General features: G+C 35.7%; 1 protein-coding gene and 1 long non-coding RNA gene across 3 annotated transcripts in view; one reads left to right on the top strand and one right to left on the bottom strand.

Annotated features, from left to right (window-relative positions):
* LOC100648099 (tudor domain-containing protein 1) overlaps positions 1-27,272 on the bottom strand; it is a 318,253-nt gene that overhangs the window by 199,602 nt on the left and 91,379 nt on the right. The gene's annotated exons all lie outside the window — the stretch shown is intronic.
* Positions 2,623-5,800, top strand: LOC125385616. Its single transcript, XR_007225088.1, has 3 exons — positions 2,623-3,143; positions 3,223-3,381; positions 3,646-5,800. It is a non-coding gene; the product is annotated as an uncharacterized LOC125385616 (long non-coding RNA).

The following is a 27,272-nucleotide window of genomic DNA, read 5'->3' as shown; positions in this document are numbered from 1 at the left end:
ACGTGGAATCGCTTGGATGCGCCCGATTAAATTCCATTTGGATTTCTAATTGTTGAAGTTTGCGCAGATTCTGTATAGTTAAGATTTAGAGGGAGGATGATTTCTCTTGGCAGAATATTAGGATTGTTTTTGAGTGACATTTCCATTGATTCAGTATGACAGTATGATAGTGTGGCAAATATAATACTCAAGTTTATTTTATTTTCAAAATCTTCTAATGAAATTCCTTTATTAAAGTTAAAATATCGGAGGTGCATACTATACTAAACAATTTATTATACAATGAAATTTTCTTTGTTTATATTCAAAGTTAGAATTCATTAAGATCTTTAAAATGCAATTGAAGATTGTTAAACGCTGCAGCTTCTATAGTGAAATAAATAAAATTTCCATCTCCTCTCAGAGACAATTGATGATGACTATCGCTAGACAAAATAATTTTCGTAATACGGTGATATAATAGATGAAATTTAGAAAACGTCAATAAGAAATAAGAAGAAAACGAACGCTTAATTCCTCCTTCCTTAGAAACTAAAGAAACTAACTTAAAAGAACATTACTTTACAAGAGGTCCGTGAATATACAATTCGAAAGGATTGAAATTAACACGATTAACCTCGAATAGGAACGACTATTATTTCCTGAAGCTCGAACACGCCGATTTGCGACAAGAGCCTCGGGTCAACTACTTCTATTGCAGTTAACTCGAGCAATGACGAGCCACGTTTCACGGCGTAGCCTGCAGCATTCATAATCGAGTCCCGGCGCGGCCGGTTTTTGGAGCGCTCGCGTTTGTACGTTTGAGCGCGTTGTTAATCCACTATGTGCAATTATTTACAATATCCTGTAGATTCAATATTAATCAAAGGGCTAACGACTGTCATTTCGTATTCCCGTTAATCGTAAATTCACCGATCCCCCGCAATCCTACATTATAATTCGCCGCAAATTTCACAATTTCGCGTAGTGAGCGGATCATCGTGCTGGTTCGCGACGATGTAACGCGTCAGTGAGTAAGTTTACCGATATAGCGATATGATTAATTGCACTATATAGCGGATAATTCTCGTTCGTTCCTCTACCATCGAATTTTCTTCCAACGCTTGGAAATTCAAGATGAATATTATTAGCCTGCGAATGTTCACGCAAATTCAAATTTTTCAATTTTTGTTTCTCATTGCTAAGAATTTTATAGGATGTTAGACAAACCTAAAAAAACTGGTAAAAATTCTCGTTTGAAATTGTCGACTTATGGGACCCAGATGAAAATCAAAGGTGAAACGCGTCTATCGCTGGTTTCGCAATGAATTTGTTTTATTCGATAAAAATGGGAAAGTTAATGGAAGTTACGAGTATAGCATATGCGGAATGGAAACCTTTAAACACGCATTTCTCATGAAACTTTTAGCAACGTGTCCTATGCATTTAATACAGTATGACGTGCACCACCTATGCGCAAAATTGGAGCCAAATGAATGTGCTGCTCTCCTCTCATAACTTTATTAAATTAACATTATCATCGCTATAATCATCCCCGTGGATTGTATCTGCACATGTGTTCGCATGTATGAAATCATGTGTATGGTTCAATAATTTGTTAGGTCCACAGTTTTCAGCGCTTTTCCTTTATCAATTTTCGAAGATTTCAAAATTTTAGATACGATAGTAGTCTACGCGTATATTAAATAGAGACTTAAACGTCTGGTTGTAAATTTTATATATATATTTTTCATAAATTTATTTCTATTGCATGTTTTGAATATAAGCATTTTTTATGTATTATTATATGTTATTTAAATATTGTTAGTATGTTATATTAACCAGATATGATAACACAGGAGTAGATTGAGACTTGTAATGACTAGTAATGTTGAATAGAAATACAAACTACCAATTTAGATCGTTCGAAACAAGGCATCTTCAAGTAGATTCGACCTTATTAGCCAGACGAGACAATTTCAAATATAGATTTTTCTCCCAGATTTTTTCAACATCATCGAGAAAATTATTCTCAGATAATTAGCTACTGTTTACATATTTAAAATACAACGTGCCGAGAAATCATAGTAACTTATACTTACAAACAAACGAAAGTTTAAAATCATTAAATATAAATTCACAAACCATTTACTAAAACAACGAATAATTCTGCCAATGCCAAAAATTCCAAATTCTTCGATTATTGTTAAAATTCACACCTGGCCTTCATCACCAGCCATTTACCCGCAAAAACAACTAACCACCGTTGCACAAATTATGCAGGACCTCTGAAAAACACCGGACAAGTACCCACCCTTGAAGTTCTTTCATGTTCTTAATCAGCAGGAACAAAGATAAATACGTCCTCGTCTGGAAATAAGAGAAAAGTTTCGAGGCAAGTGGCCGCGCGTGCGGATGGAAACGGCTGTTCCGGTGTATAGACAGGGCAGGAAGAGAACGAGAGAGAGCACACTGTTGCTTGGCGAGCTGGCAGCACGCTTTCGGGCCTCTATATAGCCACGACTCGTGTAATCGCGCACTTCACCCCATTTCTCGCTATAGAATGCAACACGCGACTCCTGCACCCGCTCACGTGCCTGTTCCATGCGCCACAAGTGGCTGCGAACACATCGTTCACCGGCCCTGCGCTCTCTCGCATTGTCTCTCTCGTTTGTGTTCGTTGTAACCACCAACTAGCCAACCCCTTTTCGCTGTGTTTCGTTCGTTCGGATAATTACGCTATCCACGCGTGATCATCGTTCGGACGACTCTGGCGCATTTTGTGCAGCGCATAGAAATACTCGTTGATTTTGAGATCAGGCGTTGTGTGTAAAGTATGTTTGCGTAGTTAGACCTAGTTGGCTGTTTGACTTTTGATCTGTTCCGTGTTGTTGTTTTTATAATTACGCTATCCGCGTGTATCCGGAGTTTCGATAACCGTGGCGCATGTTGCCGAGCGCATAGAAATACTCGTTGGCTTTGAGATCAGGCGTGCTGCACGTGAAGCTTCGCGTAGTTAGACCCAGTTGGCTGTTTGACTTTTCATCTGTCGTGTGTGTTTTTATAATTATGCTATCCGTGTGTGCCTAAAGTTTCGATAACCGTGACGCATTTTATGGAGTGCACAGGAACACACGCTGCTGCTGAGATCAGGTGTTACAGAGGTTCGTGTGGCTGCGGCTGGTTGCACCAATTGTTCAGCGACGTTTGAGTTTTAATTTGTTGTGTAATTGTTATTTTTAGCGAGTGTGGTATGGTGGTATATTGAAGTTTTTAAGAGAACTATTGGTCGATGTTGGCAGACGTTGACTGACGTTGAACAGAAGGCTGTACATTACGTGCAACCAGTACACCGTAACGTTTAAAATTGCCACGGGATTAAACTCAAAGAAATCGTCGATGGTAAGCGAAAAAAATTGATTTCGGTGGAGAAATTAAGAAGAAAGAAATTAAATAACTTCTGACGTAACATTTCGATGAATCGATCACTTTTCGAATTATTTACGATTATATTTGATTTTCTAAAAATACTTTTTGATCTTACGAAAACTCACATAGCAACGATAATTTCAGAAATTTTCTGAGCCTATTGTACTTGTAGATGTATTTACACAATACAGCTGAGTTTATTACCAAGTATAATTAATCTCGATCGTATAATTTCAGGCGAAAACAGGTAAGACAGATTTAGAACTAAAACAGAAGAATATTGTAAATTGAATTTTCCGCAACAAACAGAATTTAACGACAGTGTGTTATTAAAGGTATCAGCATTTCTGATGAGACTACACGCGATTGAATTATCTTTCCTGGTGGTTAATGTGGAAATTAGTTTATCGTGTGTCTGGTGGACGGAATGCTGAATGTAATGAGATGTTTCGTAATAACATGTTATTAAAGCAGTGAGTGTTGTTAATGAACATAGGAAAGTGTGACTGAACTGAAAATTTCAACTGTTTTATTGGGGAATCAGGAAAATTTTTATAATAGTCCCTACCTTTGACAAACATAGTGGGATTTATAAAAATTTATATAAAAAATTGTCTAATTTGTACTTCTTATTATTTCCTGGATTTTCACTTTGAGAAGCTTTCAGCCGTCAATCGCACGCTCTTAGAAATTCTACGTGCTTTATCTTACATCGCGAGGAAAAGTAGTTTTCCAGCCACTCTCTTGGATAGAATAATTCTAGTGATTATGCTATTTAATAACAATGCCGTTGAACACTTAATGTATTATTTTTTATCATTAAGTAAAAAAAATTTTCCTAGAAAGCGTAGTTCAAAATTGACCTTTCATCGATATTTTTGAAACATGGATAATTAGTATAGTTTAAATCAAAATATATTAGATTAATTTAAAAATATTTACACAAATTTGTTACTTGTTCTAAATTTTACGTGAAACTGGATATTAACAGATACTAATTGCGTCAAAGTACTTGGGAGGCAATAACGTTGAAACTACATAAATTATTCTAAATCCAACTCAAATCGTACTGCGTTGCCTATGAATATTATTAACAATGTTGGAATTGAAAATTTAATTGCGAGAGATTAATTTATTTAGCCTTTACAAATGCGAACAATCTCCTTTGCGTAATAAATTAAACTGTAAGAAGAGAAGAATAGAAAAAAGAGAAAAAAGATAATGAAGCAAATATACTGTAATAAAAAAAAAGACTCGTAATTGAAATGAAGTTCTTCTTTGAAATCTTCAAAGAACGAGAAAATTCACAAAGGAATTTGTCGGAAGTATTTGATGTGCCTCATTAAGTAAAATCGATTTCTCTTGAAACATTCTACTCAAGCTAACAATTAGCAGTGTTTCACTTTATGCAGGCAATTATTAGTTGAGCTATTTATTTCACGATAAATAACCTTGATTTAAGCTCTGTGTTGCAACCGTTTCATTTACCATGTAATATATGGCCAAGCATTTGTTTTAACCGGGATCCAGCGAAATCTACTTTCTGATGATAAAGTTATACGGAGGTACAATTAGAAGAAACGATCTTCGTCACGATAGGAGAACTTTCCTCTGATTATTGCGCGTCAGAATTTTGTAGTTTCTTTAAAGTGAATTTAAGGTTCGTGGATTTACGTTTTTGTTGTCGTTGTGAAAAATATAAGCTGTACGAAATAAAATTCTGAAATACAATTAAAAAATTCTTTTTACAAGACAAAAGAAAAGAAACGGAAGAAATATTCAGATATCCTTCAATTCCTTTGTAAAAAGAATATGATTTTTTAAATGTACGATTACATCAAATTTGTTTGTGAATGTTTTCCGATATTACAGGAATGAAACCATTTTGTCAAATCCATCGAAAATGATTCGATTCCAGGGAAATAAGTAATATTGAATGTAGGAAATACATGGTGACAATTTCCATTAAGCTTATATTGCATCATCAATCAATAATTTATTCATAACGTACTTCCACTAAATGCAACATTATATTGTCATCGTCACTCAATAATCCACACGACAAAGACGATTTGATTATCAGTCATTTATAAAATAGAATCCCAATCGAAAACGCTATTGCTGCAAAAACAACAAACAAATGGTTCCACATACACGAAACCTTCCATAAATTTATACTGATGATTACCGTTCTATTGATACTGCGTTATCAATTAATAACTGACTCATAAAATATTACACTTCCGACATCGTGAAATTTAATTTTACATCAATATTATCAGTTAATGGCGTACGTAACAGTAAAATCGTTTACAGAATCAATTATTATTATAGAAAATGCAAATTTTAGTCGAAGATATTATTGGAACTAACCTGACAGCCACGACTATAAATTTTAATTGAAGATTGTATCAAACACATAAAATATCGAATGATCTTGAAAACGAAAATCTAAGGAAGATAATTAACTGGATTCCTAGACACTTATACGTATAATAAACTACCATAAACATAGAAATCCAATTAAAAATACCACTATTGGAAACACAACAAGCAAAAGATCTTTACCAAAGAATCCTCGATAAATCCACTATCATTTGATTGAAATTTTCAAACGCGATATCGCCATTCCAGGAATAATATGTTTATTTATTTTCGCATATTAGATGAAAATGAAATCAGCTGATCGATGAATTTACGATAATTTTATATCTTTTTCTACGAAGTTACCTATCTACTTTAATTCCGACAAACTTTGATGATAAGAGCCTGTATTGTTTTAAACTTAACTCTTTAAAAAATCCTATTACTTACGAAATGATCCAATATATCGTCACTGTCATTCAAAATGGCACAATCCAAAGATTTCTAGCGATTTGTTACTGTACATTTATAAAAATAAAACAATCAGCGAAGGAGACGATTGCGTGATCACCGGCATGTATAATAATTGCACTTTGAACGTAATTTGTTATCTGTTAAGTTCGTTAGTATAATTAGTACGCATTTGACTGATGCCAGCCTGGAGCAGACACATAACCCTCTTGCCTAATCAGAGTTTCATGTATAGTAATCGCATAGTAAGTTGCTTCTGCGACGGTGAATCGTGAGAAAGGTGGAATTGCTAAACTTTCCATAGAGAAGGTCAACCACGACCAGCCTAATATGTCACGGTTATGAATTCTAAAGAAATGCCTGCGAATTACACGCGAGTGTCTCTCCGTAGAAGATCAGCGAACACGAAGACAACGGTTGACGTTGGTATTTAGAAAGTGCAAATATGTAATTCCAACAAGGATGGATAATTATTTTGATGAAAGTTTGGACCATTGGCTGGATATAACGGGAAATAGTTTTTGCCTTTTATGATTCATAGTTTTGCCTTGGTTTATTCCAAGTGCGTAATCTTCCTTTCCGCTGGAGTAGTCCTTCAGAGTGATTTAAGAGACGATTCTTAATGAAGAGATTTATAATGAAGAGAATCTTCATATCGAGAGATATGTAAATATTTTACGTATTTTTTTAACATTGATAAGAACATTTGTATGTTGAAAATTGTTTCTTAATGACAACCTGTATTAATCTTAGGCACATACTTTGTGTTTCATAATATATATCAGTATTATTTCATTGCACTCTTCTGACTGATATTAAAGATCAAAGATACGAATAATCTCCTTATATACCCTTGTTCAATATTGTATATATTATTCCACAATAATTCGCTGATTAATATTACCTGTTGCTTGGAAGCCTAGTCCAATAAACTATCACAATTTCAAATAAAGATTAAATGCTTCTCGTTCTGAAGCTTCCAAACCTTGGAAACATAATTTCATCTCGTCGATAAAAGAACAAGAAATTCCAAGCAAAAGAAAACAGAGAATACAATCTTCAAAGTCTTCCTGTTTAAATCCACTATCGATCATCCAATATAAAACCACGTCTATTAATAGCAACAGCAGCTGTAGACTAACGAATTCGCGTTAACCGGAGATTTCAGATTCTTCCAGAAACACTATTCACGGATGTTAGAATGGAATCACGCTTCTTAAATAACAGAGAAGCGGCGTAAAAGAAGACTCGTATTAACCAATCAGTAGAATGTTTCAGTCATCAAACGTTGAGATGCTACGATTTCAGTAGATGGAACATGCGGTTAGCAAGCAGGCGTCGAGAAAACTTCCGAAACTGCCTCGAGACATAACACGTGCAAAACGAGGCAGAAAATGATGTCTGGCCACAAGCTTCGTAATTTGAGGATACGAGCCGGTAAATAGCCGGTGAATTATGTAGCATGGAGATAATCGTAGGAGGAGTTCGCTTTAAAAATTTAATTGATACGAGTAGCTGGATCGTGACGAATGAAATTGCTCTGCGTCAGCTCTGTTCCAATGGATGGTTGCTGTTAAGACCATGACGCGCCCTTAATCTTTGGAGTATCGGAGTATCTCACCAAAGTGCCTTCTGAGAACCTTTCTGCAAAAATTATCACGAATTCCTGTCGTGACATCCTATCGTACAATGAATTCTGGTTTGGTGAATTTACTCTAAATTCGAATGTAGAATGTACAGACTACAGAATATTTTCTTAGGTTAGTATATCACGAATAGAATACAATAAATGGTAAAACATTGAAATTTTTACTGGTAGATTATAATACGCAATAAATGTCGTATAGTGATTATAGTCACACATCAAGATGACGATACGATTTATTAATTGTTAAAATTGTGGAATACCAAAACTGTACTAAGAGTTCTATTATTGATTTTTGATAGAAGATTTATAGCTTAGGTAACGATGCCTACGCTATAATTTCCCAATAATAAGACAAAAGGATTGTCAATAGTCGTTTAGCAATACACAAGGTGTACCTCGGAGAGATGTCATCGGTAATTTAACTTCGCGTACCTTTCATCTCGCAGTCAATTGTGAAAAGATACTCGTTAAAGTATCAACTAATCTTAGTAAAAATTATAAAAAAAAATTCTGCCGAAGGAAGAAGCTCAACAACGACAAAAACTCTGTAAAATATCTCTTCCATTCCACCGAGAATCATAAAATTTAAATAAAACCCCACAAAAGAGATCTCGACAAAAAAAAAACACTGTTAAAAAAGTATTCTCTGAAATTTTCGCGTCTCGTTAAATTTTCATTTGACCAGAACAGAAAAAAGAATTAAAATAAAATTCCATTGGGAAGATTTCCATAAAAAAAAAGCTCAAGATTCGGTACATTCGAAAAACATTGAAAAGCAACCCGATAATCGCATCTCAAATGGGATATCGTACATGTAGCGGGTATTTTTAAGCTGGCCGGTGGAATATCTATTCGATATATATTCCCTTTGCGAAAAGAACCGGCACGATCAAATATATAAAATCACTCGAATAATTGATTCCGGCTTAATGCGTCGCATTAACGGAATTGTAAATTTTAGCTTTGTGAGAGAGACAGCCGCTCAACAACGGCCAAAGGGTTAAATCGTAATTAGCGGATGGCAAAACCGGACGGATATAACACGTAGAATCCTAACGACACGCAATCCCATAAAAGCACCCCTAACCCCTCTCTTTCTCTCTTCCTGGCTGTGTGCAACTCGCGCGATTTTCCCGCTGTAAAAGAGTTTCCGTGGTTTTTACTCAAATTATTGCCGCGAATGAAAGGTAGCTTTTTAATATCGGATATCAGCTGCCCACTGAACTCTTTGCGTTTACTTTTATCTCCCGCGAAATAACGTATGGTAATCGAACGATTGCTTGCTTGAGGATAGGCAAAGAAAACACGGAGAACGATAGAGAAGAGTAGCTCAGGAAATGCATACTTTCCACGAATATATTATGTGCGTTGTATGGGAGATTTTGAAACTCCATTAACGTTGTTACGACACTTAGCTATCGTTGATTAGCTCGGTACAGCGGGAAACAAATTTGAGAAGACATATAGAAATGACAAGATACCTGGACATCGTAGAAGTCAAATCGATCAATTGCAGGTTTTGTAAATTTCTCAATTTCGTTACCTACGTAATGCAATTAGTGTTGGGTTTTCAAGAAACGGACGATTACTTGCATAAGTTTACTTGTTACGAGCAAATGGAAAAAATAAATGTAAATTCCAAGGTAAATTAAAAAAAAGAAAGAATAGCGTTTGTAACGTCAGTTTTCTCCATTTTCAATTTATACAGTCGATCGATATGACCAACGAACGACTCACTTAATACGAATATATAAAATCACGAAGAACCACAAGAACATTTAAACACTTGATTATACGATAGACGAATCTCGTTCGTCTAAAAGCAACCTGATAATTCCACGACGCCATCCATCACCTACCCCAAAGTCCTCAATCTCTTCACTCCTTTCCTGTAGCACGAAAACCCACAACCAGGAACCCGAACGTTTGCCGATCACGCACTATGTACCGCGCCAATTTCACCGGTGTACACGGTGCAACCAACAAAGTATTAGCCAGGATAATCCCTGCCCCTGAGAAACGAAGAAAACGAGGGTTGAACACACGAAACGAGTAAGCAAGCGAGCGCACACGATCGTTGGAGAAATTCACGCGATGCGAGAATCGAACACAAGGATTTCGAGACAGAGGAGGAGAGAACGCGGCAAACGCGAATTCCAAGTGAGGACGGGAGAGACAGAGAGAGGACCAATCAAACCGTCATTTGTAATCAATTAAAAGCCAATAAACCCGGCGCTGATTGGACTGCAGGCACGAGTGCACAGCGCGAAAACCAAGACAATAATAGCAGGTCATTAACAACGGTACAGCGTTTATTTCTATGGGAACGCGTCGCTGCTGGAACTACCGATTCGCTCACTCCTCCTTCGTCGTCGTTTCGCGCGATTTTCCAGACCTAGCAAACGAAAGAATCGTCGACCCTACGCGCTAGGTGTGTAATGACGCTCTTCTACTATTTTTCGAGAGCTTCGTGACCTCGTCTCGATCCCTCTTTGTCGAACGAAAGGAGAACGCGAGAAGAGACGAGGTCTTGTTGCTGTGCGATCGATTTCAAATCGCGGAGGGTTGATAAATCGGGGGAAGCTGCGTCAATCTTTCTCTCTCTCTCTCTTTTTCTCTGTTTCTCGATCGTGGTGGAGAATAAAAGGGACAACGGAAAAGAAAGCGTAAAATAGAAAAAGAAGGAGGTAAGTGAGAAAAGAAGAGAAAGAAAAGATAGAATAGAGTTGGATGGCAACGATGTTTGCTGTTCTTCGTGGATTTCTTCTTTCCTTTCTCCCTTTTAGCCTCCCTTCGAGCAAACGAACAAGGCGCGCACTGCCAGGTCTACGAAAATTCGCGCGCTCTCGTGCAGCTAATCGCCGACAAGTAACGCGATGCAGTTCAAATAGCAGCTTTATGCGCTTGACACCCGCTCAATAACGCGATTAATTTTTGACAATCAGATTGGAGGGGTTTAATCGATGTAAGAAGGCGAACTTTTGCTTTTATTTTATCCTCTAGTTCCCTTTTTCATTTTTCATGGTTCTTCTTCTTGTTCTTTTCTTTCCCTTTTTATTTTTCCTAGCGTTCTTTAGAGGTTGTGAAATAGGGTTGGATATGCCAGGGAGAATTCAGTCGGAGGTAGCGCGGGACGGTTCGTGCGTTTCGAGGTTTTTGAGTTAGTATACCGTGCATGCAAGTAGTAAATAGCGAGTTGCGGGAAATTGCGATGAAGTCGGGAAACGGTGAAACACGTGTGAGAGGCGTGGAAAGATTTGTTTCTTTTCTGTACGAGCTTCTGTTTTTAGCGGAAAAGTTGAAACCTTTGTATTTATACAGCAGAATTTCTATGTTTATATATAATTATAACATGTATTTATATAGCAGAATTTTCTTATTCCTCATGGATCCCCACAGCTAGGTAAATCATCAGAAATTGATATCGATGAAAAAGCATATGTAAAACGGAACACATAAATTACAAAAAAGAAAAGAATAGTACACTGAGATTCGTAAGTGGGTCAACTGCTACTTCTCTCTCCATTTTCTAATCGTCCTATTCTAAAATTATTATTCCATTCGCAACATGTGTATCTTATAACGTAAAATTCTAAATGAATAAAAATTTCCTACACTTGCCCGATGTAACCAGTAAGTGTCCTAATGCTTATGAGCGACGCTGTACGCGCAGATTCCTCGACCTAAGCCAGTCTCGACGTCCGTACGCAACCCTGTTTCATCCGCGAACTGCTGCATGCTTTGCAAAGTCGCGCCCACCCTCAAACTCTCCAAAGCCTTGCCAATAGCCAGGAGCCCTTCAGTCGAATCGAAAAAATCCTCGGAACAACCCGGAGAAACCCCTTACACGTGGCAGGAGGCTGCATCGATTGTACCGGAGGCGTCATCGGCTATCGATTTCGAAATTTCAATAACGCACACCTCCATCCCCTTTCTCTTTCTGTCCCCTTCTCGCTCATCCGTCCGATCCTTCGTGTTTCTCCGTTTGACCAGCGCGCACGTACGGCGAAAACACACGCACACTGATACGCATGCAAAGAGGAGAGCTATCTATGCCGCGGTCGAGAATGAACAGCCGCCATTTCGCGGCACTGCTCGCGGATCGCGTGTGTATAGGGTGCAACGCGGAGGGGTTGGAGAATGGCAGAGGGTGGCGTGGACGTAGCGAAGTTTTAAGCACCAAATTCATAACGCCAACCTTCTCGCCCTCTTTCGTCCTTCGAGTTTATCCATCCCTTTCTATTTTACGTTTGTTGCACAAGCATCGATGTTACGTTACGAGTAACTCGGTCTTCGTGGCTTTTAAAACAGCAGGAACCAAGGGAAGTTGGTGTGTATCGTTAGTAAAAGTTACGTGACTAGAACAAAGTCGGTTAGCGTAACGCGAGATTATGCAAATTATTACGAAGATGGTTTGATACTGTATCACGATTAACGCGTTGACTGGAGCACAAAGTTGGTATGTTTGGTTTTGGCAGCCGCTATGCAATTTCCATTAACGCAAGCACGCAATAACGAACTAAAGTCACGTTCCTCGAATATGGTTCGGCCATGAAATCAGAAGAAAGGCAGGACAAGCGTAGACAGTTAGTTGAGTACCGGCCAATGCAGAATTACTTAGTTTCTAAAACATTGGCAACGCGCACGAATAAATTCGCGATATTGAAACGACGTACACGTGAGTCGAGTTAAAGAGAATCCAAAGTAAACGGCAGTGATTTCTCCCATAGGATTCAGGACCTCGCGAATTTATACGTGAAATGCTAGGTACAGGAGGAAACTCTGATTTCTCCGTTAATCCTCCAAAAGTTCGACGTTCTCGAAAAGAACGAGACTTTGATAAAAATGAGTATAGAAGATGTGAAACGTGAAAAATATCACAAACCCGACTTAAAACTATCTGCATATTGTTAACACCTTAACACTCACCTTCGTCTTGCTTCTCTCTCTCTCTCTCTCTCTCTCTCGTTCTTCCTTCGTCGTACGAACATCTGTTTCGTGGCGTGAGTTTTACGTTATCCGATATATACGCGCGGGTTTATGCCAGTAATTCCGGCAGTTTCACCGTGAACCGAGCAACCAACAGGCGAAAGGTAGAGAAAGGGTGTACGTAGAAGATAAACGAGGACAGACAGTGCGAAGAGCGAAAGGGTGGTGTGAGAACGTGAAAGAGAACGAGGAATAAGAGAGATATATCTGCCTTAGGAATTTCAGGAGCGTCACTCGCAGCAGAGAACGTAACTCCGTGGCCGTTTCGAAGGAAATTTAAGTTTCATGGGATCGGGGCGAGCGACTCCGTTTCTGTGTAAACGGTCGTTCGTATGCACGCGAAACGAGCAAACGGATGTGCACGCGGCTGCATGTGAGAACGGCGGAGAGTGGGTGACAGGGGTCCGAGTGCACCGGTTATTAAAAATGAGTATCGTCTGGGCACGAGCAGCGCAAAAATTGCGTCTGTTCCTATTTGAATAATGTCCGGGGCCGTGCGCTACGTCTACCACGAAACTCAAGGAAATAACCAAACGAATAGGAGTTACGGAGCGGAGGTGGCCAACGAGCGGAAAAAGTTTTCCACTTTTTGTCTCTGGTAGAGTTTTTCGGAAGATGGTCTTAAGGTGAATTTTATACAGACGCGTTTAAATAGATAATATTCTTTTAATCGTTAACAGGTAAGAGTATTAAATTGTCGACAAGTCGAGATTTTTGGTTCTCGAACGCGCACTTTAACCGTTTGAAACTCAGAAATATCTTCTAGTATCGATAGTGAAAAATTCAACGTTGATATCGGAAACGATTTTGATAAAACGAAACTTCTGTTGTTTTTCAAATTTCTATCACAAATATCTACGAGACACAGCTAATGCATTCTCGTTACGAGTTGTAGGTTACAAGTTTCCTTGCAATTTTATAACTTCTCGTGCCTGCAAAATTGCATTTCTTTCGCTGGCAAATTTGTTAACGTTACGCACGGATTTTATGCATCAGGTCAAGAATTATAATTAAATATATTTAAAACTGTATCTTCTTAAACCCATAGATGTTAAAAGTTCTTAATGATGCCAATTCACTAGCTAAGGGTTGTATTCAAGAATCTTCCACTGTAACCTGTGACTTACGGTTTCCACAGCTCCTTTAATAACCCATCCCCACATATCCCATCAAAATCTAATAACAAAACTCCATTCAAACATCACTCGAACAAGTAACTGAAACAATTTCATCGACACGAGAGGAATATACGTATGCAGGTTCGCCTCCGATGTGCACCCTCGCTCAATCTTTTTTTGATACGACGTCTGAGAGAAAATAAATGGCACGTATGTATTCGTGTAATTGAGAATCGAGTACTCGAGAGACACGGTGGTGTGGAGGAGAGGAAAACGCGGTTTTTGTAGGACAAAAGCACGCTGTAGAGTCGCGTCATCTCCGACAGATAAATATAATTAAAAGTTCCGTTACGACTGGCTTCTATTGCGACAAAGCTTTCAAGCTGGTCCATATACTGGTTTCTTCTTTTTCTCCACCTTTATCCTTCTTCCTTCGCGTCGCTTCTTTTTTTCTTTCTTTCTCTTTTTTCTTTTAATCGTCGTTTGCGTGTAACAAGTATCCGGTCTTCGTCACTGGAGGGTAACGAGAGAGCTCTGTATGGAAATTATCGCGTTTCGCGAGCGAAATACGATTGAAACTTTTATTAGCGAGCGGTTTGTGCAACCGTACCGTGGTTTTACTTTTTTTTTCTCCGCCCCATCCTTTTCTTTTTTCGCTTTCTGTTTTTCTTCCTTTCCACCCTCTACCCTCCTTTTTTTAGGTCTCCCTTCTCTCTCTCTCTCTCTCTCTCTCCTTTTTTTTTTGTTGTCTCGTTGCTCGCTTTTCGCTTGTTTCGATGTGCATCGGTCTTCCACGCGCTTAATCACTTGAGAGAGAGAAAAAGAGGGATAGACGGTTGCTCGGAAGCGCATTTTGCACGAGAGCTTCCGCTTTCGCGATGCGAACGCGTTTCGTCCGAACGCGTGCACGGAATACCTTGTTGTTTAGCAACGATTCGCCAGGATTTTTTAATTGTCGAATGGCTTTCTTCGGAGCCTTTGAAAGCTGTTCAATTGCTGTGTCAGTTCGCTCGACGACGATGATACATTTTAACGTAAGTACATTTAACGTACACACCCGCTATAAATGTTAAGAGCCTGTTAAGATTTCAAAAGAAACTTCCACTTCAAGTTCAATTTTAAAACACAATTACCCTCGATATTTATAAAAGCATTACAGCGTAAAGTAGGGGTATTATATTCGTGTCTAAATAGTTCTTTACTTTTTATTTTCTTTTCCTTTCTTATATTTTACTTGTCAGTGGTTGTAACATCAAGAATAAAAAACCTGTGCGAAACAAAGTTACAATGGAAATGAAATTCGTGTCTAAATAGTTCTTTATTTTTTATTTTCTTTCCCTTTCTTATATTTTAGTCGTCAGTGGTTGTAACGTCAAGAATAAAAAACCGTGTAAAGCAAAGTTAAAATTGAAATGAAACTAAATTCCATCGAGGGCCATCGAATGACGATAGATGGGAAGACTTTCAATTTTCGCAAAATCGAAAATGTCAAACAGCGATAAATAATTAGAAAGCGTATTTTGTTAACGTTTAAAAGACCAGACTCGTTGACAAAAGCAATTATTTGCGCGTAACGGCCGGTGCATTGTGTCCAGAGTCGGTACATCGATGTTTCGTCAACAGTATCCGTAGCAAACCGACACGGACGACCACGAAACGTAATAACGAGACCACGAACTCGCGTCCCTTTGCGGCGAGCTTTACTTTCCGCCATTGTCCAGCTCATTGATTCTCGATCCTCTTCTGTAAAGCATTTGTTTGACGTTAAACCGTAAAACTCGAGGTAAAGAACTTCCGATAGTCCTGTATGACCTTCACACAGGAACTCTCTTTGTTACTTTCCACGATCAACTGACTCGTCAGCCTAATCTCAAGACTGAACAATTGCGAGTATTATTAATGAAGTATTGCAGAATTTGATGTATGTAGAAAGAAGTTTGTTGATGTTGTACAGACATTTTGTACGTACGATGACCTGAATTTTATTATTTTATACTACTTCTTAAATAGGAAATCTTATCTTTTACATAATATGATGTATTTTAAAATTCGAAGCGTAAAGAAATTTGTATTGGTGTTTTAGAAAGTCTTCCGTAATTTATTGGAGCATTCCGATTATTTTATCGTTGCTTTATTAACGTTCGCATAAGTTTTCATATGAAAGAGAATGACAAAAAATGATTCTTTATAACATGGTCACTTTTCTGTATGTTTCAATCTACGAAGTTAATCGCTATAGCTTCTATGCCATTCATGTATAATGAAAAACACTTGATAAATTAATGAACGAATATCGAAGTGAACGCCATAAATTTTAATCTGCATACATAATTATTGAATATTTATAATGAACGATCAAACCTCCTTTCTTTGTAAAGGCAAAATTTTCATATAAAATATCGTATTATAGATATTCGAAAGAGAGACGAAGAGATTATGGATATTCATTATATTAAAGGACAATAATCGAAGTATGCCAACAGCAACTTAATTATGCTAAGAACAACTTTGATTAAATAACTCGAATTTACGTCGGTCGTAGCTATTCGTTCGAGCGATTCAAAGAATTGTAATTCGAATGGAGAAGTTACAGTTGACGTACAAATTTGGCTTCTCTGTATCAGCTTAAAATTCGCCTTTCAATTATTTCTCGTCTCGCGGTAAACTGTCTGGAAGAGTAAACGTATTTGCAGACGTGTTTCGTATTTTAAGGTTTGTAATTCTTTACTCGGCTAAAGGTTAGTTACGTCGTATTACGTGGCCAATGGTTCCACCGGCTGACGTTTATTATTCGATATGAAAGTGCAGCTGCACGATTACTTGTGCATTTTACCTCCGTGTAAAACACAAAATGTCGATATTTTATCGACGTAGCGTATTTGTTGTTTGAAGGGTAGGGGATGAGGGACAAAGCGGTGAATTATTCTAACGCTTTCGAATGTCGGACAAGTGTGCAACGCCATTCCGGAAATATTAATGACAAAGTAAAAATCATAAATATATGGGAATATATTTCTATATATCCTTTATTTTTATATTCGCTCTTGAAAAAAACAAAAATGAAGCAGTGGCATTCCTTCGTTAATATCACGAAAAATTTCAAATTTGCATCTTAATAATTTAATGCACAAGTTTAATTTGAAGTCTTGACAAGGCGAAAATTAAAAATATGCAACAATTTAAAAAATCGAGAATCCATCCGATCGACCGTTGCTCTTTGACAAAAATTAATAAATCTAACTTATTAGTGATCAATGCATAATACACCTTCATCTTCCGCTGCATTTCCTAAACATTGAATCAACAAATTCCCACCTCATTTCGCTACCGGTATCGTTCGAACTCTATGAATCTTGTAACAGTATCCTGATCAGCGAAACCTTGTGAATTTATGAGACGAGCATCTCGTAAAACAGTGTAACAGAAAATCGATAAACTCTCGGTCTAAAGACAGCTGACTATATGCAGCCTATCGATTCGTAGCGATCGTGGCAACAACTCCAAAAGCAGAAAAATAATGCCGGCAGATTGGACGAAGCAAGAATACGCGACGAAATAAATGGAAAAAAGCGAGATCGAAACGATCGGCAAAAATTTTACTACAGCGACGTTACGGCGTGAAATTTCGCGACGAAGAAACGCGAGATCGTCCTCTTGGAAAATCGCTTTCTTCGTCACACGCGTACCACCCAGTCATTAATTATGCATCGCTTTAATTCGAGACGACCGAAAGTTTCGCCACCCATTTTTTTCAACCGTACAAGCATTATAACGCGGTATGAAGAAGAACAGAGGACGCAGAAGAGAGGAGAGAAAGAGGGAGAGGGACGAGATAAAACGAGAGAGCGAGGGAATAACGGCCGGTAGGATGCAAAACAGGCAAGCTTTCACGGTGTGCACCTGTAATTTAGAGTTTACGATCGCCATAACCGAGACTGCTTTTGGCAATGCGTCCCGACACCGAGAGGGCACCCATTCACCGACGGCCACCCACTCCTCGCGGCCTCTCGTTTCACGTCCTGTCGTTTTAGTTATCGTCCACGGAGTAGGTACGTTTCTATTTGTGCGCAGCTGATTTTATTGATCGACGTCACACAGGTCGGCTGGCATTCTCCTAGTCACAGACCTTGTTTTTCAAACATTTACGTTTAACATTTTTCTAACGATTCCCAACTTCTACTGCATCCGCTTTCGACGACGGTTATGGAAAATTGTTGGTTGCAGAAGCTGGAATTTTCGGACAGAGTCGTGTCTCGATGAAAAGATCAGCGTGGCATTGATAAAATGTAAATTAAAATAACCGATAAATAGCTTTAACGATATTGTAACGTAAATTATTATTTTAACCGCATTTTCAGTCCAATAGCTTCGAAAATTAGTCGGAAAATCTATGAAGAACATGGAAACAAATGAAGCAAACGATCATAGAAAAATATGAAAAGTTAAAACTTAGGAGGAACGAACGAGGAAGAAAGTAAAAAAGAACTTAAAACGTAGTTCCCATAATGCAATAATTTTGCGATAGGCGAAGAACAGGTTAGGAATTGATGTACAAAGTATACGTGTGAGAATTAGTAAAACAAACAGGTCGAACAGGCGTCGAGCCAGTAAAATTTTCATCAAACCACGCCATTGCCTGTGAAGCGGCAGCTCAAGAGGATTTCGTTAATCCTAAGATGCGTCATAAACCGATTTCCGTCTCGCGTCAGAAGGAATCGCAAAACGAAGTTTCCTCCTCTTCGAGCAGCCACAGCAAGCTCTATGCTCGACCACTATGTCCGTCAAATATCATATATGGAAAAACTGTTAATGTTCGTACACTTCGAAAGATTCCCTAGTTAAACAAAAAGGAACAACCGATCACGTCATGAGACGCGTGAAAAATTCTCATTCGTGAGATTTGTATACTACGAAGACTTTATTTTTGAAAGAAATATAATTTTAAATATATTTAATTCGTATATTTTGAAATATTACCAAAGCTGGTGCACGTGCAACTGCTGAACATTAAGACGCAGGCTGAGCAAAATATTCGAACATTTGTGGGAACTTTTTACGAGTATATCGTGTGTGTTATACGAAACACTTTGAATTTTCATAAACGCTGTCACTGAGACTCGCTTATCATGATTATGTTTTTAAAGTTTGAAACCAATTTGAAAATATACGTAGAAATTACACGATATTTAGTAGAGGTATTGCTGTTCCCAATTTTACATAGAGTAAAATGGGATTTTTAAGTCAAACTAATAGTAAATAATATTCTTTGTAATAAAATAAATTCGATTATGAACAATATTTGAGGCATCTATATTTGAAAACAAGCTATTTAACTCGTTAATAAGTTGCATAATAAACAGTGAAATATACTGTTCACAGTTCGGCAGCTATATTTTCCTAGCCTTTATTCATCAATATTGATATTAACATCCTCAATTGCAATTATCATAATTCACTATCACGTATATATTACTTTATTCCTGCAAATGATCTTCTTCTCTATCTCAGTAGGTCTTGTATAATACATTCTTACTAATTCAAACATTCCTATCGTAGAGTCATTCCCTCGTTTTCAATAATTTTTCCAACCGAACAGGACATTTTCTAATTTTCCCTTCATTATATTAACTGCATCAAGTGAACATCTAGAGACAGCAGAGGGATCCACACGCAGTTGATTACAAATTTTGACAGTTGCAGATTGATCGAGCAACCTGATTGAATTTATCGGATTTACGAAATTTAATGTTTTTTGAAAATGTGAAAATTTGAAAATTTAAAAATGTGAATTTTCGAAAATTTGAAAATTCGAATTTTTGAGTTTTTGAAAATTTGAATTTTTGAAAATTTGAAAATTTGAATTTTTAAAAATTTGAAAATTTGAATTTTTAAAAATTTGAAAATTTGAATTTTTGAAAATTTGAAAATTTGAATTTTTAAAAATTTGAAAATTTGAATTTTTAAAAATTTGAATTTTTGAAAATTTGAAAATGTGAAAATTTGAATTTTTAAAAATTTGAAAATTTGAATTTTTGAAAATTTGAAAATTTGAATTTTTAAAAATTTGAAAATTTGAATTTTTAAAAATTTGAATTTTTGAAAATTTGAATTTTTGAAAATTTGAATTTTTAAAAATTTGAAAATTTGAATTTTTGAATTTTTAAAAATTTGAATTTTTTAAAATTTGAAAATTTGAATTTTTAAAAATTTGAAAATTTGAATTTTTGAATTTTTAAAAATTTGAATTTTTTAAAATTTGAAAATTTGAATTTTTAAAAATTTGAAAATTTGAATTTTTAAAAATTTGAAAATTTGAATTTTTGAAAATATGAAAATTTGAATCTTTGAAAATTTGAATTTTTGATAATTTAAAAATTTGAAAATTTGAATTTTTGAAAATTTGAATCTTTGAAAATTTGAATTTTTGATAATTTGAAAATTTGAAAATTTGAATTTTTAAAAATTTGAATGTTTGAAAATTTGAATTTTTAAAAATTTGAAAATTTGAATTTTTGAAAATTTGAATCTTTGAAAATTTGAATTTTTAAAAATTTGAAAATTTGAATTTTTAAAAATTTGAAAATTTGAATTTTTAAAAATTTGAATTTTTAAAAATTTGAATTTTTGAAAATTTGAATTTTTGAAAATTTGAATTTTTAAAAATTTGAAAATTTGAATTTTTGAATTTTTAAAAATTTGAATGTTTGAAAATTTGAAAATTTGAATTTTTAAAAATTTGAAAATTTGAATTTTTGAAAATTTGAATCTTTGAAAATTTGAATTTTTGAAAATTTGAATTTTTAAAAATTTGAAAATTTGAATTTTTAAAAATTTGAAAATTTGAATTTTTGAAAATTTGAAAATTTGAATCTTTGAAAATTTGAAAATTTGAATCTTTGAAAATTTGAATTTTTGAAAATTTGAATTTTTGAAAATTTGAATTTTTAAAAATTTGAAAATTTGAATTTTTAAAAATTTGAAAATTTGAATTTTTAAAAATTCGAAAATTTGAATTTTTAAAAATTTGAAAATTTGAATTTTTGAAAATTTCGAAATTTGAATCATTGGATATTTGAATATTTGAATATTTGATATTATTATTATATTTATTAAGATATCTAATAATATTTAACACAAAATTTTATATTCTGTTTTTATCATTATAAATCTAAGGAATGCATTTATATTTATCTCACACAAACGTAATAGTATTAGTTCCGCGCAGGTGTTCGGAAAAATTGACAAACGCATACATGCGTCCTTAGTCCATGCCGGGCACTTACAGAAAAGGCATATATGTGTCCTTAGTCCACACTGATATGCGTCCATAGCACTCTAAGGGTTAAAGATAACTATGTCTCGTTAGTATACAATGAGTCTGATTATTCTATGCAAAGCACAAGATGGAATTTTAAGATATCAATGATCCTATCTCACAATACTCATAGTCTTTATCATTTTTTAGCTATCATTTGAGCTATTCTTTCGATGGAAAGGGTTTTTAGAAGCGACTCGACCTGCTTTCTCTTCGAACGCACCAATATTCAGGTATAGTGAATTAAATCCGCGTTGCACGTACACCAGTTTGGGTTCGACGGCCATTAGCCATCAGCGAATTATCCGTCAGCGACGAGAGGATTTTCTCGCAACGGCGACGCGTCATGCGCTCCACGCGATATATTCGGCTGGAAATCTTGCTGAAATTTACATGAATCCCGCTAAAAGCGGATCGTATGGCTATCATAATCGGTTTCGCGCTCCAAGTTTCCACAATTTCAACCCTCGCAGCACCATTCTACACTCGTTACCATCGAAACTGCTTTATGCCCATTAAACATCGTTTCTCTCGTCGATCCGTCTTACATTCGTCAGCTTTCATGTCCGATTGTGCAACAATTCTAATTGGATTGCATATAGTATGGATAGAATGGTATTCAACATGTAGAACTTATAACACTACATTAACTTTTGTACTATCTTCCAATAATATTATAATTGTTAAACGATCAAGCTTCGTGAATATAATATACGTTCAATCGATGACGATTGAACTAAAGTAAAGTAAAATCTACGCCGGACATTTTTCAAAATATTGTCTGTCTAAGAATAGAAATAAATGAATGATTTTGCTTATGGCCATTCGTAAGAACGTAACCAATTTTATTTCTATGAAAATTCAGGAAATATCTATCGCAACACGTTACTGTCAGTTATGCTTCTTAACTAGCGTAACTTATCTCCCTTCCCTTACGTCTGAACTGCTATCTGCATTGTGAAAATGAATTCGTTTTCGTTAAAAATGATCAATACTAAAGATAGCAGAGTATATTCATAATTTTATAATGAATAATTTCTAACGAAAGTTATACAGTTTTATAAACGACACGTTTTTCAGAATCTCGTTAATTTTCGACAATATATACGCTTGGAAAATTTAAAAAATGAAACTCCTACCGAAATACGACAAATAATCGTAAGTTTCGTACTTCTGTTTGCATTCAGGATTTACAAATATTGATAGCAGTATAACCTCAGTTTTATCAATTCTGTTATCCCACTTAGCTTTTACGAGAAGAACGGATAACATCGCGGTCACCAATTTCAGAGAAATTGCGTACACCATAGGAGAATACCGTGTATAATAATCGCAAAATCGTGTTTTACCGTACCCACACCACGATATGTTTCCTTGTGGTTTTGATATTATATGCGCATGTATGTTAAGAGTATAATGCGAACCTTTAGCAGCTTAACGATCGGAAAGGGGTGAGTTTTATTCGTCCGTTAACGTTGATGCGAATAATTTGTATATATCCAGGTATATTGATGAATATGTGAAAGTATGAGATTTACTTTTTAATAAAATAACCAAGCTTCTACTCTAACTGCATAAAAATCACGTTTATTATTACTCGAGTAACTTTGAAAAACTCTAAACGTGGATCATTTATTAGGATTACGAATACGACATTATAATCTCTCTTAAGTAAACAAAATATATATGCATTTATATGGACACTGTTCTCTCTCAAAAAAGAAATAAATTGAAAATATAACAAAATTAAGGATTTAATATACCACCTATTTTTCTGTATCTGTATATTTTACTTTAATTCTCCAACTATAAAATTCGATGTAAATCATCCAAATTGTTACATAAATAATATTATAAAAAACGCACAAAATACTTATAACGAAGTCAATCGTTTAATGCGTTATAATCCTAACAATAAGGAATAAATTGCAGTCTGAAAGAGCGTTTTGCTTCAGCAAACACAAGATTTAATATGTTAACTAGACAGTTTCATACGTAAAAAGTATTCTCGCCGCGGAATGAAAAATTCACAGAAGCGACTTACTTTTAATTAAATCGAGGATACAGCGTATACACGTACAACGAATTAAGTATACAATGCATGAAAATAGAGAACCGAGTATAGAATTATTATATCGATGAAATATATGATACTTTGAAGAAACTACGACTGATGAAAATTCTATCCTTCGAACGAATTTCATACAGACCGATCTAATAATCGCCTGGAGAAGACAAAGCTAGAATGTTTGCAAACCTCCGCTACAATAATATTCTCCTAATCCGGAATATCGGTGGACAACACATGTTCATTCCCACGTGTTTTCTCTAAACGAATAAAATTATCGGCTTCGTATTAGCCATAGAAATTTCAACGGAAATATGCAGGGCTCGTGTTCCGCCGCTATGGGAAATACAACGAAAATCGGAGGAACGCGGACCGAGCATTCTTAACGAGTAAAATCCGCGACCGATCATCGGCGCGCGGATAATCAGATTATACTGACATCGGTGTGTAATAATACGAACGTACGGGAGTAATGAGCGCTAAACGAGAGGTGAAAGGGAGAAAGATACAAGTGAACAGGTGGGAAACGAATTCTCGATCAACTTTGAGCGTTCCATTAAACGGTATCCACCGACGTTATTAACCATCAATATTTGCGAAATAGTTGACGCGAAATTCGAGATTCAGCCTGCCCGCGCCCGCGTTCTCCAGGCCAGATTGATTCTCTTCCCCTCCCCTGTCGTTGATAATTTCGACGTCATCCAATCGAACGTGTTTCGGCGCATGGTTCGGCCAGAAAAATTATAAATACGTTCGTTGTTATTCGACTGCTTTGTAATTCGTAAAGACTAGTATTTTGCGAGATACTTTGGTGAACACAAATGTTAGGACATCTAATCGATAGACTTGTAGAAAAACTCGCACGAATTTTATTTTATTTAACATTAGAACTGTGAAGTCGATGGAAACTTTTGGTACAAGGATCTTTGATTCTACAATTATTAAAATTATTATTGTTATTAATTATTACAAACACGAAGGGTATTTTTTAATGACAATATTAATATTCAGTTTTATTGAGATAGAAATATTGTTATACCATGGATATATATGGAATACGTATATGTATTTGTGTTTACGCGTTATATGGCTTTAGTTCTAATGAATTACGTGTAACATATTTAAACACGCATTTAAAAGTGGATAGTTTCAGCGTTAACATTTGACATTATCGTGTATACACGATCAGAGTGAAATAATAAACTGATTATAAAATAACTCGTATTACACTATGACTTGTGGATAATTTACGAAATAATTATTCGCCATTTGTACAGCAATTTTTCTTTATCCTGTTTTTATTAATTCTATGATGACTGAATACTCGTAATCATATTATTATTCGAAATTACATTATTACCACAAGTGATTCTGAAAGTTATTATTTGCCTATAACTTTCCTTCGTGACAATTGACTAGAAAATTCTAATTGAATACTTTATGGATATGATGATTTATAAGTAATCTTCTAAGTCCAAGTGATCATTCGTTGCTAATCTAGCAATTTTCCTTTGTGATGATTGATTGATAAATTGGCATTGAATAATTGTGTCTATTAACACTATTCAAGATACATACCTACTGTAATTTGTGAATGATTTTCAAGATTTAGCTTATATCCTACAATTTTTCTTCATAATTGTTAATCGATATATTTAAATCGAGTTTTCAGTCTTTATAATCGAATTTAGATTAAATTAGTTACGTTTCTTTTAGAATTTAGATTAAATCAATTAGATATCTCTCGATATTGTTTCTTAGTTACAAGTTAAATAATTTATATTTCATTCACGAATGTTATTTGTTACAAATACTTGAGATAAATTGTACGGTATTTAATAATGGCTGATTATTGTCCATTTAAAGGTACGTTTCTCGAATGTAGAGCGAGAATGTTAAAATATCGGGAACGATGAACGAATTTCAACCTTCACCGACAATTTTTAGAGCAAACTTCACGATTTTCATTTTAATTAATTTGGTACCGTTCATTTGGCGTCGATACAGACGCAGACACAGATTTAATTAACTTTATATTTCGCCAAACATTTTATCCCACATACCATCTACGGATGTGTTTTAAACACGATTTTCTTTAAAATGGTAGAATTTTCCATTATTCGATTCATAATCTAACAAAAACGCGATTAAAAAACTCATAAAACCTTTTATAAAAAATCGCCTTAAAAAAACAGAGGGAAGAAGACAACTATAATTGAAAAAAGAAATGAAACAAATTATTACAAAGGAAAAATAATTTTTAAAAAATAAGATTCTTCATTGAATACACGTCTTTTCTATGGAACTTTGGAATTTTACTCCACCATGTCGTTTCAGCGTGTTGCTTTCACGCGGAGACACATCGGATCTCGACATCCTTTCACTTTCTCGGAGGAAGAAACGGTCGATAGGATCCAGGAACCTAGGGAATCAGGTATGCGTTAAGTATCAATAATATCTGGATCAAATGGCAATTGTTCGCGTGCTTCGATATGACGATTCACTGCGTATGTTGTCATCGAGGAAGAAGAGTATTAACACGAATTTCTTTTATCGGACGTACAGAATTTTCACACGTATAGTAATATAATAATTCGGTACAAGGAGAATATGTCTCAAAAAATTTTTTTAAATCTAAACAAACTATTAATTTACTTCAAACAGATTAGATCTGTCCATGAAAAATGTCTCCACCGCAAGTTTTATCTTTAACTCGTAGAAAATGCAACATCAAACATACACTATGGAATAGTATGTTAATGAAATTTTCCATAAAAGATCGTTTCTCAGATATTATGTAAATGTCCTGTATGAGTACCAAGGTTCTTTAATCATATTCCGCGTACACAATTTAGCTCCCTTTTCTTTCTCGTGTGTGTTTTTCGTACGTGTCGGTGAATGGGATTTTCGATTTATCGAACGGCGATTTTCCCAGAGATTTCATTGTCGCAATAAATCGCGTAAGATCGGAACATTATAATTTGGCAGCCTGTACTGCTCGCGTAAATGCAGTAAGCGATAGAAAATGCAAATGTTACCGTGAAAGCGAAGATATGAATCATATTATCTGGCCGTATAAACTGTACGATACTCAAAGAGCACAACTAATTCTATTGAATTAATAAAACTTTACAGAAGATAAAATTTCAGCTTTCCTTCAAATATGAAAATGTCAATTGTCAAACCTAACATCGTAGTTTGTATATACTTTTTTGCTTTTCTAAAGGAATGTAGTTTAGAAAAAATACACTGAACATGTTAGAGAATCACTAGGATATGGGCTATAGCGAAGCTTAAGCTCATACACGTACATGTAAACTTTCATTGAAGTTTCTGAAATAGAAAAGGAAGAAAATGTTGCCTGTAACAGGAACGATATATCCACCACCGATTTCTACGAGTATTAGACCAATTTCATAAACCACTGTTACAAAATTCGACGAGAAAACTCTTCGATCAACCTGATACACAAGATAGTTAAAAGTCCTTTTCAGATTTTTATCCACGAGATTGGTACTCTGATCGGTAGGAAGAAACGCATAGGAGCCACGGAGCTGCGATGGCATTGCTTTCGCGACGAATCAGGACAATGATGTTAATTTATTCGCATGCACAATATACACGCGTCACGTTGTCGTCGGATACCGAGGCAACGGTGCACGTGCAGCAGCAGCTAAATGACTCTCATTCCTGTCGTGAGTAAGAAGCTCTGTATAAAGCATATTCAAACGAGAAGGACGATAATTCGAGCAGTCGCACCGCGGGTGTCGAACGAGACAGGCAAACGAGACGTCCAAGCTAACAAACATGCTTCTTGAACGCGTGCTTTCTCTTTTCTAATCCGAACTTTTCAATAAAAGTATGTAGCAAACGGATGTTTTATTGACAGAC

This window comes from Bombus terrestris, chromosome 9 (assembly GCF_910591885.1).
Source record: "Bombus terrestris chromosome 9, iyBomTerr1.2, whole genome shotgun sequence".
NCBI classification, from domain to species: Eukaryota; Metazoa; Arthropoda; class Insecta; order Hymenoptera; family Apidae; genus Bombus; species Bombus terrestris.
The sequence above is the reverse complement of the archived record's forward strand: the minus strand, read 5'-3'. Positions and strand labels throughout refer to the sequence as shown.